At 44.9% G+C, this 17,116-nt stretch overlaps 1 long non-coding RNA gene across 1 annotated transcript; it reads right to left on the bottom strand.

The window, feature by feature from the left end:
• Positions 1–270: 270 nt before the first annotated feature.
• LOC309650610 lies at positions 271–11,378 on the bottom strand. The gene is made up of 3 exons (XR_014257638.1): positions 5,091–11,378; positions 4,554–4,643; positions 271–1,580 (listed from the first exon to the last, which is right to left on the bottom strand). It is a non-coding gene; the product is annotated as an uncharacterized lncRNA (long non-coding RNA).
• Positions 11,379–17,116: the final 5,738 nt, after the last annotated feature.

Raw genomic sequence — 17,116 nt, 5'->3', positions numbered from 1 at the left:
TAGTCAATGGCACCATGGCCCACCCACTCACTTGCTGGAGTCAAGAACATCCAGAACAATGAGTTGGGACAGGGGGAGGGATAAACTGGGAGATTGGGATTAACATATACACACTACTACATATAAAATAGATAACTAATAAGGACCTACTGTATAGTACAGGGAAATCAATAATCTGTACTGACCTATATAGAAAAAGAATCTAAAAAAGAGTGGAGGGGGCTTCCCTGGTGGCGCAGTGGTTAAGAATCGCCTGCCAATGCAGGGGACATGGGTTCGAACCCTGGTCTGGGAAGATCCCACATGCCGTGGAGCAACTAAGCCTGTGCGCCACAACTACTGAGCCTGCGCTCTAGAGCCCGTGCTCCGCAACAAGAGAAGCCACCGCAATGAGAAGCCCACGCACCACAACGAAGAGTAGCCCCCACTCGCCGCAACTAGAGAAAGCCCGCGTGCAGTAACGAAGACCCACCGCAGCCAAAAATAAAATAGATAAATTAATTATTAAAAAAGAGTGGATATATGTATATGTATAACTGATTCACTTTGTGAATAACACTGTGTTAGTTTCTGCATGTTATAAGTCAACTATACTCCAATAAAAATAATAATAAAAGAAAAAGAACAATGAGTTATCTGGGATTTCATCCTTTCCAGCTCACATCCAATCCATCAACATACAAACATGCTCTAGCATCTCTTTTCTGAAAAACCCCCTCCCTCTTGCCCAGACTCCCTGCTGCTGTCCTATTTTCTGCTATCCTTTACAGCACAACTTCTCAAGAGTTCTCCTCTTCCTCTCCCACCATCCTCTTTAAGCTGCTCCCCCAGCGTCTTCCACCTCCACTGCTCCCCTGAAACTGCTCTTGTCAAATCATTGATGACCTCCACTCTGCCAAGCCCAGGAGTCATTCCTCTGACCTACTTGACCCTTACTTAACCCTTTTCAAAGCATCCATTGACCACCTCCCTACTCATCCAATCCTCGTTCCCATAGTCTGGTCTCTCATATTCCCTCCAAGCCGTGGTGGGATGGAGACAGCAAGCTTTGACAACCAGGTCACATGTTTCTTTTTTTTTTAATTAATTAATTAATTTATTTATTTATTTTTGGCTGCATTGGGTCTTTATTGTTGGGTCTTCGTTGCTGCGTCCGGGCATTCTCTAGTTGCGGTGTGTGGGGGCTACTCTTCATTGTGGTGCGTGGGCTTCTCGTTGCGGTGGCTTCTCTTGTTGCAGAGCTTGAGCTCTAGGCGCGTGGGCTTCAGTAGTTGTGGCACGCAGGCTCAGTAGTTGTGTCGTGGGCTTAGCTGCTCCACGGCATGTGGGATCTTCCCAGACCAGGGCTCGAACCCATGTCCCCTGCATTTGCAGGCAGATTTTCAACCACTGCGCCACCAGGGAAGTCCCAGGTCACATGTTTCTGATGGCCTGTTTCTTGTCCAACAGATCAGACTTCAGGCAGGACCTCGATGTGTCCGTGGGTGCCGGGAAATGTCATAGTGGGGAGCTGGCCAGGGCAGGCCGTGGGATGTCACCAATGTCTCCACAAGCCTGTTCTCTTCGTCTTTTACATGGAGCTGGAAATGGAAAACCTAACATGTTTTTTTTCTTTTTTAATTAATTTATTTATTTTTGGCTGTGTTGGGTCTTCATTGCTGTGCACAGGCTTTCTCTAGTTGCGGCGAGTGGGGGTTACTTTTCATTGCGGTGCACGGGCTTCTCATTGTGGTGGCTTCTCTTGTTGCAGAGCTTGAGCTCTAGGCGCGTGGGCTTCAGTAGTTGCGGCACGCGGGCTCAGTAGTTGTGGCGCATGGGCTTAGTTGCTCCGTGGCATGTGGGATCTTCCTGGACCAGGGCTTGAACCCAGGTCCCCTGCACTGGCAGGCAGATTCTTAACCACTGTGCCATGAGGGATATCCCAAACTTAATGTTGATATGGGAGAGTGATAGGATTGCTGTGTTCCCCCCCTCCCAACCCCCGTCTCAATTTCCATTACTGCTGTTACAATGTTGTTTGGGCAACAGAGGAAAGTTGAGTAACCCAAAATAAAATGCCTGATAAGAAGATTTGGCCCTCACGTGTGGATGGAGAGTTCCGGGGGGGTGGTGCCAACGGTGGGCAGCAATCTGTGGATGTGACAGCCGGGGGTCTGGCTGGTATCACTCAAGGCTCCCCTGCAGCTGTGATGGTATCGCAGTGACCTTCTCAAGAGCTTGGCTATAGCATTCATGTATCTGCTATGATTCTGGTTAATGTTTATGCTGACAGAGCGCCCAGGGAACAACATGGAACCTCCTTGCCTTTTCTCCCTTTCTGGAGAACAATCCATCTTGAATCCCAACCTTTTTCATCAACATCCACCTCCTTCTTCTCAAACCTCTTCACTTTTACCAGATTCTTCCTTTTCTTTCTTTCTTTTTTTTTTTTTAATTTGGCTGCACCATACAGGCTTGCAAGATCTTAGTTCTCTGACCAGGGATCGAACCCTCACCCTCGGCAGTGAAAGCTCGAAGTCCTAACCACTGGACTGCCAGTCTGGAATTCCCCAGACTCTTCCTTCTCTAAAGATGAAATCGAGTCCTGTCACCTTGGAAACCCATTTCCTTTGGCCTTGGGTTGTAAATCAGAGTGGCCTAGATCCCTCTGGTCCTGAGTATCTCCTTTGCGACACTTATCCAAAGGGGGATTCAAGTAATTATTAGCACCTCTGTCCCTGGACGGTGAGCTCCAGGAGGGCTGGGTTGGGATCTTGTCTCTCCCTCCTTCTGCAAGACCAGGCCCATCATAGGCCCTCGGTAAACACTCGTTGCTGAAGGAGTGACGTCCAGTAAGAGACAGTGAAGGGTCCTCCCTGGACCTGTTGGACCCGGGGAAACACCTCTCAGCTCTTCTCTGCACTTGGCTCTTACAGACACGTGCTCTGTTCAGCAGAATTCAGAAAGAATTCTGCCTCCAGCCTTGTCTACCAGAAGGAAAGAAGGAAGAAAGTTCCTGCCTGCCAAGTTGGGATATTTTTAGACTAGAAGCCACCGGGATGAGCTGGAGTTCCTGTCTCGCTCCATGGTGGTGTGGCGACCTCATTTCCTTCTCTGTCTCAGAAGTTTCTAAGTGACAAGTCCCATCGCAAGAACAGAGCAGCACCAGGAAAAAAAAAAAAAAGAGGCAGAAACCCTCTAGTCTGGATCCTTAGGATGGAGTTTCCAAAGCCTGGAGAAAAGTACAAAAATCCTTCCTATATATGGTGGCGGGCAGGGTGGTGGCTTCAACGACTACATCTAACATCCACTGAACTTAATGAAACCCTGCAGTCATGCTATTTGTTTAACGGCGTGCACTCTCTCTGCCTTAAAAGATTTTATTTCCTAAATCACGTGCAATATATAAGGATAGCCAGAAGTTCCTGTTTCTATGGCCAAGTCAGTGGGGAAAAAAGGGGAGAGGGCGTGCTAAATTTTGCTTTTTCTTAAAGACTTAAAAAAAAAGAATATCCAGGGTTTTTAATAAAATTTATATTTCTAATTACTCATATAGTAAAAGCCGAAGACATCTGACATTTACTAAACACCTACTTCATTCTTTTTTTTCTTGCCTTTTTTTCCTTTTGTCTGTGCCTTGCAGCTTGTGGGATCTTAGTTTCCCAAGCAGGGATTGAACCTGGGCCCTCAGCAGTGGAGTGCAGAGTCCTAACCACTGGACTGCCAGGGAGTTCCCATCTTGCTTTATTTAAAATCTAGATATAGGGGCTTCCCTGGTGGTACAGTGGTTGAGAATCTGCCTGCCAATGCAGGGGACACGGGTTCGAGCCCTGGTCTGGGAGGATCCCACATGCCGCGGAGCGGCTGGGCCCGTGAGCCACAACTACTGAGCCTGCGCGTCTGGAGCCTGTGCTCCGCAACAAGAGAGGCCGCGATAGTGAGAGGCCCGCGCACCACGATGAAGAGTGGCCCCCACTCGCCACAACTGGAGAAAGCCCTCGCACAGAAACGAAGACCCAACACAGCCAAAAATAAATAATAAATAAATAAATAAATTTTTAAAAAAAATTTAAAAATAAATAAATAAATAAAATAAAACCTAGATATAATTGACATATAACATATTAGTTTCAGGTGTACAACATAACGATTCTGTATTTGTATATATTGCAAAACGATCACCACAATAAGTCTAGTTAACATCCATCACCACACATTATTAGAAAATTTTTTCTTCTTGTGATGAGAACTTTTAAGATCTATTCTCTTAGTAACTTTCAAATGTACAATACAGTATCATGAACTACAGTCACCGTGTTGTACATTACATCCCTGGGACTTAGGTATTTTACAACTGGAAGTTTGTGTCTTCTGACCCCTTCACCCATTTCACCCACCCCTACTTTTACCTCTGGCAACCACCAATCTGTTCTCTGTATCTCTGAGTTTGGCTTTTGTTTTTTGATTTTTTTGATTCCATATATTAAGGACTCTTGAAGACTGAAAAACCAAGACCTATGGCTGGGGCACCATGCTGTTCCCAGTCTTTCCTCAACCTCCTCGTTTGAGTTTACCTGCATGGGGACCAGCTGCCCAAAGCGAGTGCTGTGTGACAAGCCCAAACCTGGCTTCTGGGAGCATTGGCCGGGTGAGTCCTGCGTGTCCTGGAGAAAGAACACAGGAGGGTGGATAGAAGGTGCCACCCCACAGGGGGGAGAGCGGGGAGGGCAGGAGGGCGGAGCATCCATCAGTCTGAAGGAGGACTGGTGTTCCTTGGCACACCGTCTGGGAACCACTGGCCTTCCAGCTCAGGTCCCACAAGCGCCTGGGCTGGGCCCGCCTGCCTCTCCAGTTTCTCCTCTTCGCCTTGTGTCAACTTTCTGCTCCAGCCACACCTCGCTGCTCACATTTCCTCAAACGAGCCAGGGTGTTCATGCCTCTGTGCCTTTGCACAAGCTGTCCCCTCCCTGAGCCTGCAATGCTGTTTCCCTCCTTCCCTCCCTCCATGTGCCTCAAGGACTGGCCGAAATGTCTCCTGTTCTGGAAGTGGTTTCCTAAGGCTTCTAACCAGAGCTAATTACTCCCTGGGTTGCACCAGCCCTAGCACTTACCTCTACTACAACACGTCTCTCCAGGTAATATTTGTCTTCCCATGGTTCTCTCCTGCGGAGGGCTGTGAGCTTCTCGAAGGGCAGACTGCACTTGCTTTATTTCAGAATTAACACCATGCACAAGGCCTGGTACACAATAGGTGTTTGTCAGTTGAACTTCCTTAGCTGTCCTCTAGTCTATTTTCTTAATATATTTTTCTGATTATAAAAGTAATTCATGCCCACTGTGAGATTTGAAAAAAGACACATGTATATATGATATATATTTAAAGAAGAAATACCCATAATCCTAGAGGGATCAGGGTGAATGAGTCTCAAATTTACATTAGCATAAGAATGTCCTGTGTGAGCTAGTTAAAAACAGAGGCACTCAAACCACAGCTGGGCCAGCCAGCTTCTGCCCCAGTGTGTGTGTGCACATGCGTGTGTGCATGCACACGCGTTTAATAAACTTCCAGTTGATTCTAAAACGCATCTCTCGGACATTCCCTGGTGGTTCAGTGGTTAGGACTACACGTTTTCACTGCCGAGAACCTGGGTTCAATCCCTGGTCGGGGAACTATGATCCCTCAAGCCGTGAGGCGTGGCCAAACAAAAAAATTAATTAATTTAAAAAAATAAAACGCATCCCTCATTAAGGGCCACTGCTTAGGTGAATTCCAATATTTTGTACTATGAACAAGGCTGCGATGAACATCTTTGTATGTAAATCTTTGTCTATGGGTCTACTGATTGCCTTAGGAGAAATTCCTAGAAACAGAATGATTGAGCCAAAGGGCAGGAAGGTGTTTCAGGCTCTCGGAGGAGTTATTCTTCAGAAAGATTTTGCTGCTCCCTTCTCCCACCAGCAGCTTGTGAGGGTGTTGTCTCACCACGCCCCCATTATTATGGCCACTTTGGACAAGAAAGAATACAAGAATAGTTGCTATTAAATGTGAAAGAAAAATCGCCTAGCTTGGTGTTTTTTTAAGAGGGACATTTAACGAGCTTTTGAAGTATAATTACTGTTTAATCAAGCCTGGGAATGCACAGTCATTATTTTCTTTTTGTGCACCCTTGGTAATTTTGCCAACGAATGCTGTGAACACCCATCACTTCATCTGTTTTCATGGGCTTATGCGGCTTGTTTTCCTAGAAGAGCTTCAGTCTCTCGCTCTGTGCGTGTCTCTACCTCTGTCTCTTTCTTTTGCTGAGGCATGTAGACTTTGAGTTTAGTTTCTTCCTCCCCAGAGTCTCAGCTAATGAGCAGGTCCCCTCACCTGAGATGCTCATACCCACCGTGCGGGTAGCCGTGCCCCTGGCTAGCTGCCCACCACCTAGAATGGCGCTCGCATTTTCTCCCTATCTGCCTCCATCCAACTCTGACAAGTGAGGGCCGAGTTTCTCAGTGTCTGGACCCACCTGCACCAGAGGAAGAAGCCTGCTGGGCCAGCTCCTTCCTGCCTGAGAATGGAAAAGGCCACAGCTCCCTTGGCTATGCTCAAGGAGGGTCTCTGCCATCTACAGTGTAGTAGGCAACGAGAAGCTTCCAGGAGGAGGGAACTGCCCATGACCAAGGCCAAAGGAGGACAATAGCCATTCAAACATTAAATATCCTCTAATCTGCAGTTCTCAGGCTAGAAATCTTACTTAGAGAATGCTCCCACATGTGCGTGATGCTATTTGCAAGGGCTTTCCCAGCTGTTTACAATGGAGAAAAAAAAGCCCACTAAAGGGCAACTGATTAAATAAGTGAAGACCCCTGCATATCACGGGATACCAGGCTGGTGCACCAGGCAACATTTAACAGTTAAAAATAATGAGGCAAAAAAGACAAACCTGTATAGACGGCGGGAACATATCTACTGTTAAATGAGAATAGCAGGCAGAAGAAAAATATGTTCAGAATGATCCCGTTTCTGTGAAAGGCAACAATTTATTCAACCAACATTTAGTAAAGACCTATTATATGCCAGGCACCATGGATAAATAGGCAAAACCACACAAACCTTGTCCCCCATGGAACGTGCATAAACAGGGATTATCACTAAACAGAAAGGAGCCTGGAAGGAACTGTTCACCCTGGTTATTTCTAGGCAGGGTGCATGGGAGCAGGGAAATGGTTTTAAGAAGAGTTTTCGGGGACTTACCTGATGGCGCAGTGCTTAAGAATCCGCCTGCCAGTGCAGGGGACAGGGGTTCGATCCCTGGTCCGGGAAGATCCCACATGCCGCAGAGCAACTAAGCCCGTGCACCACAACTGCTGAGCCTGCACTCTAGAGCCTGCGAGCCACAACTGCTGAGCCTGTGTGCCACAACTACTGAAGCCCGTGTGCCTAGAGCCTGTGCTCCCCAACAAGAGAATCCACTGCAATGAGAAGCCCGTGCACCGCAACGAAGAGTAGCCCCTGCTCGCCGAAACCCCACGTGCTGCAACAAAGACCCAAAGCAGACAAAAATAAATAAATAAATAAATTTATAAAAAAAAAAAAGAAGAGTTTTCATATTTCACTCTCTATCCTTCTATATTGTTTGGATTTTTTCCACAATGAATATGCACCATATTTGTAATTTAAAATAATATGGAATGAAAGAATGAAATAGAGGGGAAATGGAGCCCATGATACAGCCAGGCCTGGAGACCCAGGCCTGAGATGATTTCCCGCCTTTGCTCCTTGGGACCCCATCACTTCAACTTTCCATCTGCTCAAAGGTTTGGTCTTTAATCTCTCTAGGGAAATCAGCCAGAGAAACAGAGATAACCACCGTGGCGGGGAAGGTTCAAGGTTACCCCAGCTGTTACCACTTGGTCCACTGGTTCCAGGTCTCCTGGAGTAGCTCCTTGCACCTTAAAATGTATTCATAGATGATTGCGCTGCCCTCTTTTTTTTAGTTCTGAAAAATTTCAAACCTTCAGAAAAGTTACAAGAAGTAGTACGATGAACACTTGTATATTCTTCACCTCGATTCACTAGTTGTTAACATTTTGCACATTTGTTCTCTCTTTCTCTCTCTTTCTATGTATTAATTTTAATTTTTGCTGAATTGTTTGAAATTTAGGTACAGACATCATGACACTTTATTCCTTACTAAGAAAACATCCTGCGTAACCATGGTGTATTATCACACTTGGGAAACTGAACATTAACACTATCCTAGTATCTTATATACATTCCACATTCAAATGTTCCCAGTTGGCCCAGCATTGTCTTTGAATAGCTCTTTTTTTTTTTTTTTTTTTTCAGTTTTCCACTTTATTTATTTATTTATTTGGCTGTGTTGGGTCTTCGTTTCTGTGCGAGGGCTTTCTCTAGTTGTGGCAAGCGGGGGGCCACTCTTCATCGCGGTGCGCGGGCCTCTCACTATCGCGGCCTCTCTTGTTGCGGAGCACAGGCTCCAGATGCGCAGGCTCAGTAGTTGTGGCTCGTGGGCCCAGTTGCTCCGCGGCATGTGAGATCTTCCCAGACCAGGGCTCGAACCCGTGTCCCCTGCATTGGCAGGCAGATTCTCAACCACTGCGCCGCCAGGGAAGCCCCTTGAATAGCTCTTTTTCAAAGGGTCTGGGATCCAATCCAGGATCACGTGTTGCATTTAGTTGTCCAGGCGCTTTAGTATCCTTTAATCTAGAGCAGTTCCTCAGCCTGTTTTACTTTTTTCTGACATGGGGATACATGAAAAGTCCAACTAATTGTGTTAAAACTACACAATCTCTAGGAATTCCCTGACGGTCCAGTGGTTAGGACTCTGTGCTTCCACTGCCGGGGGCGCGGGTTCAATCCCTGGTCAGGGAACTAAGATCCCACAAATCTCGGGGTGCGGCCAAGAAAACCAAAAAACTACACAATCTCCGCGTGATCCTTCGCTTAGAGATGTCAATTTTCTTATGCCACCACTAGGTGGCACTCTCGGTAGCTCTTGTCCTTCAACAGCCCTTGTGAAAGGGCAATTTAAGGATTGTCTCAGTCAAAGAAGGCTCTCATTTGGTAAAGCATATTCTGTTTAAAACGCCTGTATATTGGGGAGAGGGATAAATTAGGAGTTTGGGATTAAAATATACACACTATTATATATATAATATATAACCAACAAGGACCTATTGTAGAGCACAGGGAACTGTACTCAATATCTTGTAATAACCTATAATGGAAAAGAATCTAAAAAAGTATATGTATGTGTATATATATACATATATATGTACATATATATGTATGTATGTATAACTGAGTCACTTTGCTGTACACCTGAAACTAATACAACATTGTAAATCAATTATATTTCAATAAAAAATAAAATAAAATGCCTGTATATTTATAAAGGTGGTATCCTTTCAAGCGTGTCTTCCCGTATATGATTCATAATCACCCGGGGATATTGTTCATCAGGATTCTGATTCAGTAGGACTGGGGTAGGTCCTAAGATTCTGCTTTTCTAACAAGCTGAGGGTTGATTGTGATGCTGCTGGTCTGGAGAACACACTTGGAGGAGCAGGATTAGAACAAGCATATGAAGAAACATATCTATTTACAATTAGGCAACTTTTCTTTTTCTGTCAGAACCAGCAATGAAGCTGGTCTCATCTCCTGCTAATCCCCTCTCCCCACCCAGCCTTTTGGCCTCCGTGATTCTGTACCACAGGGCCTTTGCACTAGCTGTTCTCTCTGCCTGCACTCTCTTCCCCCAGATATCCTCTACTTGGTTAACTCCCTCTGCTCCCTTAAGTCTTTCCCCAAACCTCACTTCTTAATGAGGTTTGCCCAGACTACCCTATTGAATACTGCCCCCTGTCCCCACCCTGATTTCCTTTCCCCTTCAACCTACTCGATTCTTTCTCTATAGCCCTCACCACCTTCTCACATACCATATAATATACTTACTATATTAATTGCTTATTTATGTCTCTCCCTGCTAGAATCCAAGTTCCACGAGGGTGGGTATCTTAGTCTATTTTCTTCACCGATATACCCCAAGCACCTAGAACTGTGTCTGGCACATAGTAGGTTCACAAGAAAATATTTGTGCACCTTAATGGGACCTTCAAGATGACAGCGCCCAATCCCCTCATTTGGTTGATGAAGAAATGAGCTCCAGGTCTTTGGGCAAGATAAAGAAGTGCCCAAGGTCATGCACTCCCTACGTGTACTCCCTACAAGACTGTAGGGAGATTGTCCTGTTCGTCTAAATGAATATAATTTAAAAGCAGGACTTGTTTGTATCAGTTAAATTTTTTTCCTTTTTTTTAAAATTTGTTTTTGTTGTTTTCTATCAGTTAAATTTTAAGCTACCGTTTTAATTCTTATTATTTGTGTTAGGCCTTTTCCAAAAAGGATCTGGAGAGCTAACAAGATGATATAAAATCATATAAAATGGAACAGTTAGGAATCAAGATGGAAGCGATATCATCTAAAGGAAGAGGGAGTTGATTTTAACAGGCCCTTGACAGTAGTTAATTACCCTAATGGGGTACAGAATTTGGCTCTGAATTCTTTGGCAGCCGAGTTAAACGGGAAGCACATGGGGCTGCACGGTGTTCGTTGTCTGTGCTAAGAAAGTCTGAGCACTCAGCAGGAACGCACTTCCGGGAGGCATTGAGTATAAGCACAGGAGAACTCTGTGTGACATCCAGTGGGCCCCCAACTGGCTAATGTTCACAAAAAAACCCCCAAAGTTCTCACTGAAGAATGCGCTCCTTTTATCAGGGAAGACTAAGAGTGTAACATAAAATCACGTGATAGCTCTTATGGTTCAAGTGAGTTCTTTTCTGATGGCTCTACCAGAAAATAAGGATGAAAACCAGAGAATCTAGAAGAAAACATAGATAAACATGTCTAGGAATATCTTTTACAAATATCTGCTGTCTCAGATCTTAGATAAACATTGAACCACAGGCAATTCATGGATTAGACTTTCATATGTTCAATGCGGGAGGGGGGTGATATTTATTGAGTTTCTACTATAAATGGAATCCTCTTTCCTTTATCCCCAGAGGGCACCCGCAAGGCCCAGCTAGCTCAAGGGCAGAGAGGACAGGAGGGGAAGCCACTTCTGTTTCTTTAAGTTGCATGAAGTATTTGCTAGGGTGTATTCTGTATCCAAAAAAGGCATCAGCAAATTCACCTCTCTGGCCACCAGGAAGCTGTCCTCCACCATCAAGTAGGGACAATTGCTCTCTTTTCTGCTGATGCTTTTTCAAAACACAGTTCTTTTACAAAACCTATGAATATCCTGTGAGTGAATACTAGCCAATGTATTTTAACAAATGATAATACATTTTTTCTTATAGACCCCTTTAAAAATTATTTAAAGATTTCCCCTTTAGGGCTTCCCTGGTGGCGCAGTGGTTGGGAGTCTGCCTGCCAATGCAGGGGACAAGGATTCGAGCCCTGGTGTGGGAGGATTCCCACATGCCGCGGAGCAACTAGGCCCGTGAGCCACAATTACTGAGCCTGCGCGTCTGGAGCTTGTGCTCCGCAACAAGAGAGGCCGCGATGGTGAGAGGCCCGCGCACCGCGATGAAGAGTGGCCCCCACTTGCCGCAACTGGAGAAAGCCCTCGCACAGAAACGAAGACCCAACACAGCCAAAAATAAATAAATAAAGAATTATTAAAAAAAAAAAAAAAAGATTTCCCCTTTAAAATAATTCACAGTCTAATGACAGAGATAAGCACCTAAACAAACAACTACAAGAAATGTGATGAGTGTCATACTGTACGTGGATAAGAGTGGCTGGAACCTTTCCTTTTCCAGCAACGTACTTCCTCTTTTGATATGTGTACATCATTGCATTATATACCGTGGATTGTTCCACTGAGATCGGATTGATCAAATGAGCATGTCTTGGTCTTTGTGCAAATACTTTTTCAAAGTTCATTGTGTATTTATATGTTCCTTGATGACTGTGAAGTAAGGATGTAGTAATTTTCCTATCAAAATGACATGTATATGTTCAACTGTCTCCAACTATGAGAGTTTAAAGACAAAAAAACTGAGGTACTGTCCTATTCATTGCTAGTGTGACATCTGTATAAAAAGTGATGAATTTCTCAAGAGGTATTTATTGGGAGAGTTTTATGTTACACAACCAATTTATAAATATTTCATTAGGAAAAAAAAAAAGATTTCCCAAGGCATTTTTTTTTTTCTGCCTGGTGCAATTAAAAAAAAAATTTGGTGAGGGGGACTTCCCTGGTGGTCCAGTGGTTAAGAATCCGCCTTCCAATGCAGGGGACGCGGGTTTGATCCCTGGTCGGGGAACTAAGATTCCACATACCTTGGGGCAACTAAGCCTGCGTGCTCTAAAGCCCTCAAGCCACAACTAGAGAGAAGCCGGCACCGCAACGAAAGGTCCCGCATGCCGCAACTAAGACCCAACACAGCCAAATAAATAAACATTAAAAAAAATTTTTTCCCCATGGTAAAATACACATAACATAAAATTTACCATCTTAAGCATTTTAAGTGTATAGTTCAGTGGTATTAAATACATTAATAATGTTGTGCAATCAGTCATCACCACCATCCATCTCCATAACTCTTTTTAGCCTGCAAAACTGAAACTCTACATTCGTTAAACAGTAACCCCCAATCCTTCCCATCCAGTGCCCGGCAACCACCCTTCTACTTTCTGTCTCTATGGTTTTGACTACTATAAGTACCTCATATAAGTAGAATTCTATCATATTTGTCCTTTTGTGACTGGCTTATTTCACTTGGCATAATGTCCTCAAGGACCATCCATAAGGTAGCAGGTGTCAGAATTTCCTTCCTTTTTAAGGTTGAAAAATATTCCACTGTATGGCTATTCTACCTTTTGTTATCCATTCGTCTGTCGTTGCTTCCACGTTTTAGTGATTGTGAACAATGCTGCTATGAATAAAGGTGTACAAATATCTCTTTGAATTCTGCTTTCAATTCTTTTGGGTCTCTACCCAGAAGTGAAATTGCTGGGTTGTACGGTAATTCTAATTTCAATTTTTTGAGAAACCACAATACTGTTTTCCACAGCAGCTGCACCATTTTACGTTCCCACCAACAGTGCACAACAGTTCCAGTTTCTCCACGTCCTCACCAACTTTTGTTCTTTTCTGTTTTTTGAATAGTAGTCATCCTAATGGGTGTGAAGTGGTATCTCATTGTGATTTTGATTCAAATTTCCCCAATGATTAGTGATGTTGAGTACCATTTCATGTGCTTCTCGGCCATTTGTATATCCTTTTTGGAAATATCTATTCACATCCTTTGCCCATGTTAGTATTGGGTTGTCTGGTTTTTTGTTGTTGAGTTTTGGAGTTCTCTATATATTCTGGATATTAATCTCTTATCAAATACTTTAAGATATTTCTCAAGGCATTTTTTTCTGTCTGGAAAACTTTTAAATAGAAATCATATTGTGACCATGTCTTCAGCGGAGTCCCACCACCTCTGCCTCTGCCCATCACAGATGTGTCACACACATGGAATGTTCTTTCTCCACCTGGCAGTGGTTCTGCCCCACTGACAACCCTGGGCCATAAGAGGGCCCAGGGCTTGAACCTGAAATGTGTCAACTGGTGTTAGCCTCTGGGGGCTGTATTTTACTCCAATCACACCCTGGACTTATGCCTGAATGGCCTGGATTCCTCTGTTTCAACTACATGGATCAGTTGCTTCCAGCTTGAAAGAAGAGATCGGATTGGGTTTGCCGACGAGCCAGCTGTGTGCAAACCATTGTGGGGAGGGCCACCATCTTTGAGGGCGGGGTCGGCTTATAACTGGCTTGTAGTCTCTGTTGGTTATTTATGGGGTCCTGCTTCTTTGAGGTATCTGCTTATCTTGGCTTCTTCCACGCAGCCATGGAACGTGCAGAGCCTTGCACAAACCAGGCACTCATTGTTTGTTGAATAAACTCTGATAAGCAAAGGTGATATGTTTGGAGTCATGCTGCCTTGATTTTCACTTTTTGGTTTAAATATCACATCCCCATATGCCAACACCTCCCATGAAACAAAGAGAAGCACCTGTGTTGGTTTTGGCACAGGATCTGTTCAAGGGCAGGGCTGGGCCATCCTTGTTCTCTATGCACTGTGCACGTGTATGTGTGCATATGGGAGATCACAGGCATGTGTGTGTGTTCATGCACTTGTCTACTTATGTTTGCTCGTGGACCCAGGGCTGGACAGTCACATAACCTCAAGACACCAATTGGAACTCTGACAAATGCAGAGATGAATTTGTCAGTAAAGCAATGGGTATCAACCTGTTCAAGTATAAAGACTCTTCTCTAACATAAAAAAATTGCAAAGACTCCCACATGAACAAGAAAGACGTTACTTGTCTCTTCTGCATTTGCAGGTTGATAAAAATATGTCCCCATGCATTTGAAGACCTTTTGCAACGATCCCCAAGCTCTCCAGATCTGGGGATCCACTTCCTGAATAGACCTTTAACACTGGAAAGAGTGTCAAATGCTCACTCCTGTGAACATCTGACATGCTAGCAACTTTCCCTCTAAACAAGCATGACCAAAAACATGAGCAAAGTATCACAAGCCCCAGAGACCACATTTGTGTGGATCTCTGATGCATCCTCTGAACCTAGCACAGGATCTGCACCTTAGGTACTGAAAAAGTACTTCTTGCAAAAATATCCCATAAGATGAGGCCACAGAGTGGCTGGCTAGGCTCACTCACCAGCTATGCTCTCAAGTCCTGCACACCAGCCTCAAAGAGCACAATGCAAAGCACTGCGTAGAAGGCCTGACTGATCAACATCAAACTTGGTTGTGAAACAAACATCACATTACTTTATTATCATTAAATGAAATAGAATCTGTTCCTGGGCCGCCATTTTGCCAGCCTGTTGGGAAATTTAATGTTGGCCTCAATTGGCAAATCCTTTCTCTCCCTAGGGTTGCATAAGAATCTGGAAGGATCATGTGGTTCCTGGAAAACAGGGGAAGGGAAGAGAGTCTGGTTGTGGTCACTGCTCAAGCTCCTTGTGATTCAGGCTCCCAGGGTCCCGAGAGGACAGGTGGCTCCCCAGGCTCTGTGTCACATGAGGTGCAAGGTGATCTCGGCAGAGGCTGCAAGTCCCAAGCCTAGTGTCTGGGCTCCCTGGATGCCGGGGAGACATTTCCCTGAGGGAGCTGCCTCTATCACAGGGGCAGCTCACTCTCCCCAGTTCTGGGGCTCTCCTTTGCCTGCTGTTCCAGCTCTGCTCCTCCCAACTACAACCTTCCTTGGGGTAGGGGTCACACAGGGCCTCGGCTGGACCTCCTAGAGTTGTGCCTGGTGGCAGGGGCCGAAGGACCCCAGAGGGAACTAATAACAAACTGCGCCTCAGTGACTGGCTCTGCCACAGGAGCCCATTGGAATGACCACCTGCCTGCCATGTGTCTAACTCTTCCATGTTGTTTCTAAATAATCAAGACCTCAAAGAGCTTCTTCTGCCATCTTGTTCTTCTGAAACTGACCTGCCGGAGAAGCAACCTGGAATCCGAACTCGTCTTGGCTCAGAGATACGTACTTTTATTGAATGGCTGGTGGTGTGACAGAGCTTCTCGAGACGGTGTCAGATCCTGGTTTGAGGTTTGCCCTCGCTTTGGAAGGCACCGAAATCCACCCTTTTTCCTTTTCTAGGACCCAGTCCTGGGCTCCTTCAAAGTCCCAACAGCAGGAGGTTTCCTTGCTTGGCAAATTCTGGCCCAAACAACCCAAGCCCTGAGGAGGGGAGCGTTGGTTGTACCAGAAGCTAATGGAATAATTTCTGGCACAAAACCAGACCCTCCTGTGCCAAGAGGTTCCAGGAAAACCAGCACATCCCAGGACTGGGAGGAAGTAAGGCAGCGACTGGGGACTTTTCCTAGTGAATCCAATAAATCCTTGGAAAAATAATCCACCAAAGGTCAGATATAGACAGAAAACAACTTTGCAGGCTTTTGGAGGTGTTTTGTTTTTTTCCTAAAGAGAGAGAAAAGTAGAAAAGATTCCATGCATTGGCTCTCAAAATAAATAACTGGGAATGGAAAACTCATCTATCCATATAAGAGATATATGAACTTCAGTTCTGTATTATGGCCAGCTGATTGGGGGTGAGGGAGAAAAGGAAAAGATGAATTGGAGGAGAAAAAGAAGTAGAGAGAGGAAGCAGAGAAAGGATGAGAGATGAGAGGCACGGAGAACTTGGAAGAAGGTTAGAGAAAGAAATTAAATATTTTCAGAGGCAGAGACACGAAATACAAGAGAACAGAGCATAGTGAAAGAACACCAGATTGAGAAAGCTCAAAAGATATGCTGTAGATACAAAGAACAGAGTAGTGGTTCCCAGAGGGGAAGGGGTGTGGGGGGAGGGTGAAATGGGTAAAGGGGGTCAACTGTATGGTGATGGCTGGAAACTAAATTTTTGGTTGTGGGGACTTCCCTGGTGCTGCAGTGGTTAAGAATCCGCCTGCCAATGCAGGGGACATGGGTTCGAGCCCTGGTCCGGGAAGATCCCACATGCTGCGGAGCAACTAAGCCTGTGAGCCACAACTACTGAGCCCACGTGCCACAACTACTGAGCCCGTGTGCCTAGAGCCCATGCTCTGCAACAAGAGAAGCCACTGCAATGAGAAGCCCGTGCACCTCAAGGAAGAGTAGACCCCGTTCACTGCAACTAGAGAAAGCCCGTGCGCAGCAACGAAGACCCAACGCAGACAAAAATAAATAAGTGAATAAATAAATACATTTATAATAAATAAATAAATTTTTGGTAGTGAGCACGTTGTAGTATATACAGAAGTTGAAATATAATGTATGTGCATGAAACATATAATACTATAAAACAATGTTACCTTAATTTTAAAAATGGTTATTTAAGGGTAAATCATTGTTGTTATACTTTTTTAAAAATATTCATTTATTTATTTTTGGTTCGTTGGGCCTTCGTCGCTGCACGTGGGCTTTTGCTAGCTGTGGTGAGCAGGGGCTACTCTTCGTTGTGGTGCGTGGGCTTTTCATTGCGGTGGCTTCTCTTGCTGCGGAGCATGGGCTCTAGGCACGCGGGCTTCAGTAGCTGTGGCACATGGGCTTAG

Source organism: Balaenoptera physalus (genome assembly GCF_965194825.1).
Source record: "Balaenoptera physalus genome assembly, chromosome: 20".
NCBI classification, from domain to species: domain Eukaryota; kingdom Metazoa; phylum Chordata; class Mammalia; order Artiodactyla; family Balaenopteridae; genus Balaenoptera; species Balaenoptera physalus.
The sequence above is the reverse complement of the archived record's forward strand: the minus strand, read 5'-3'. Positions and strand labels throughout refer to the sequence as shown.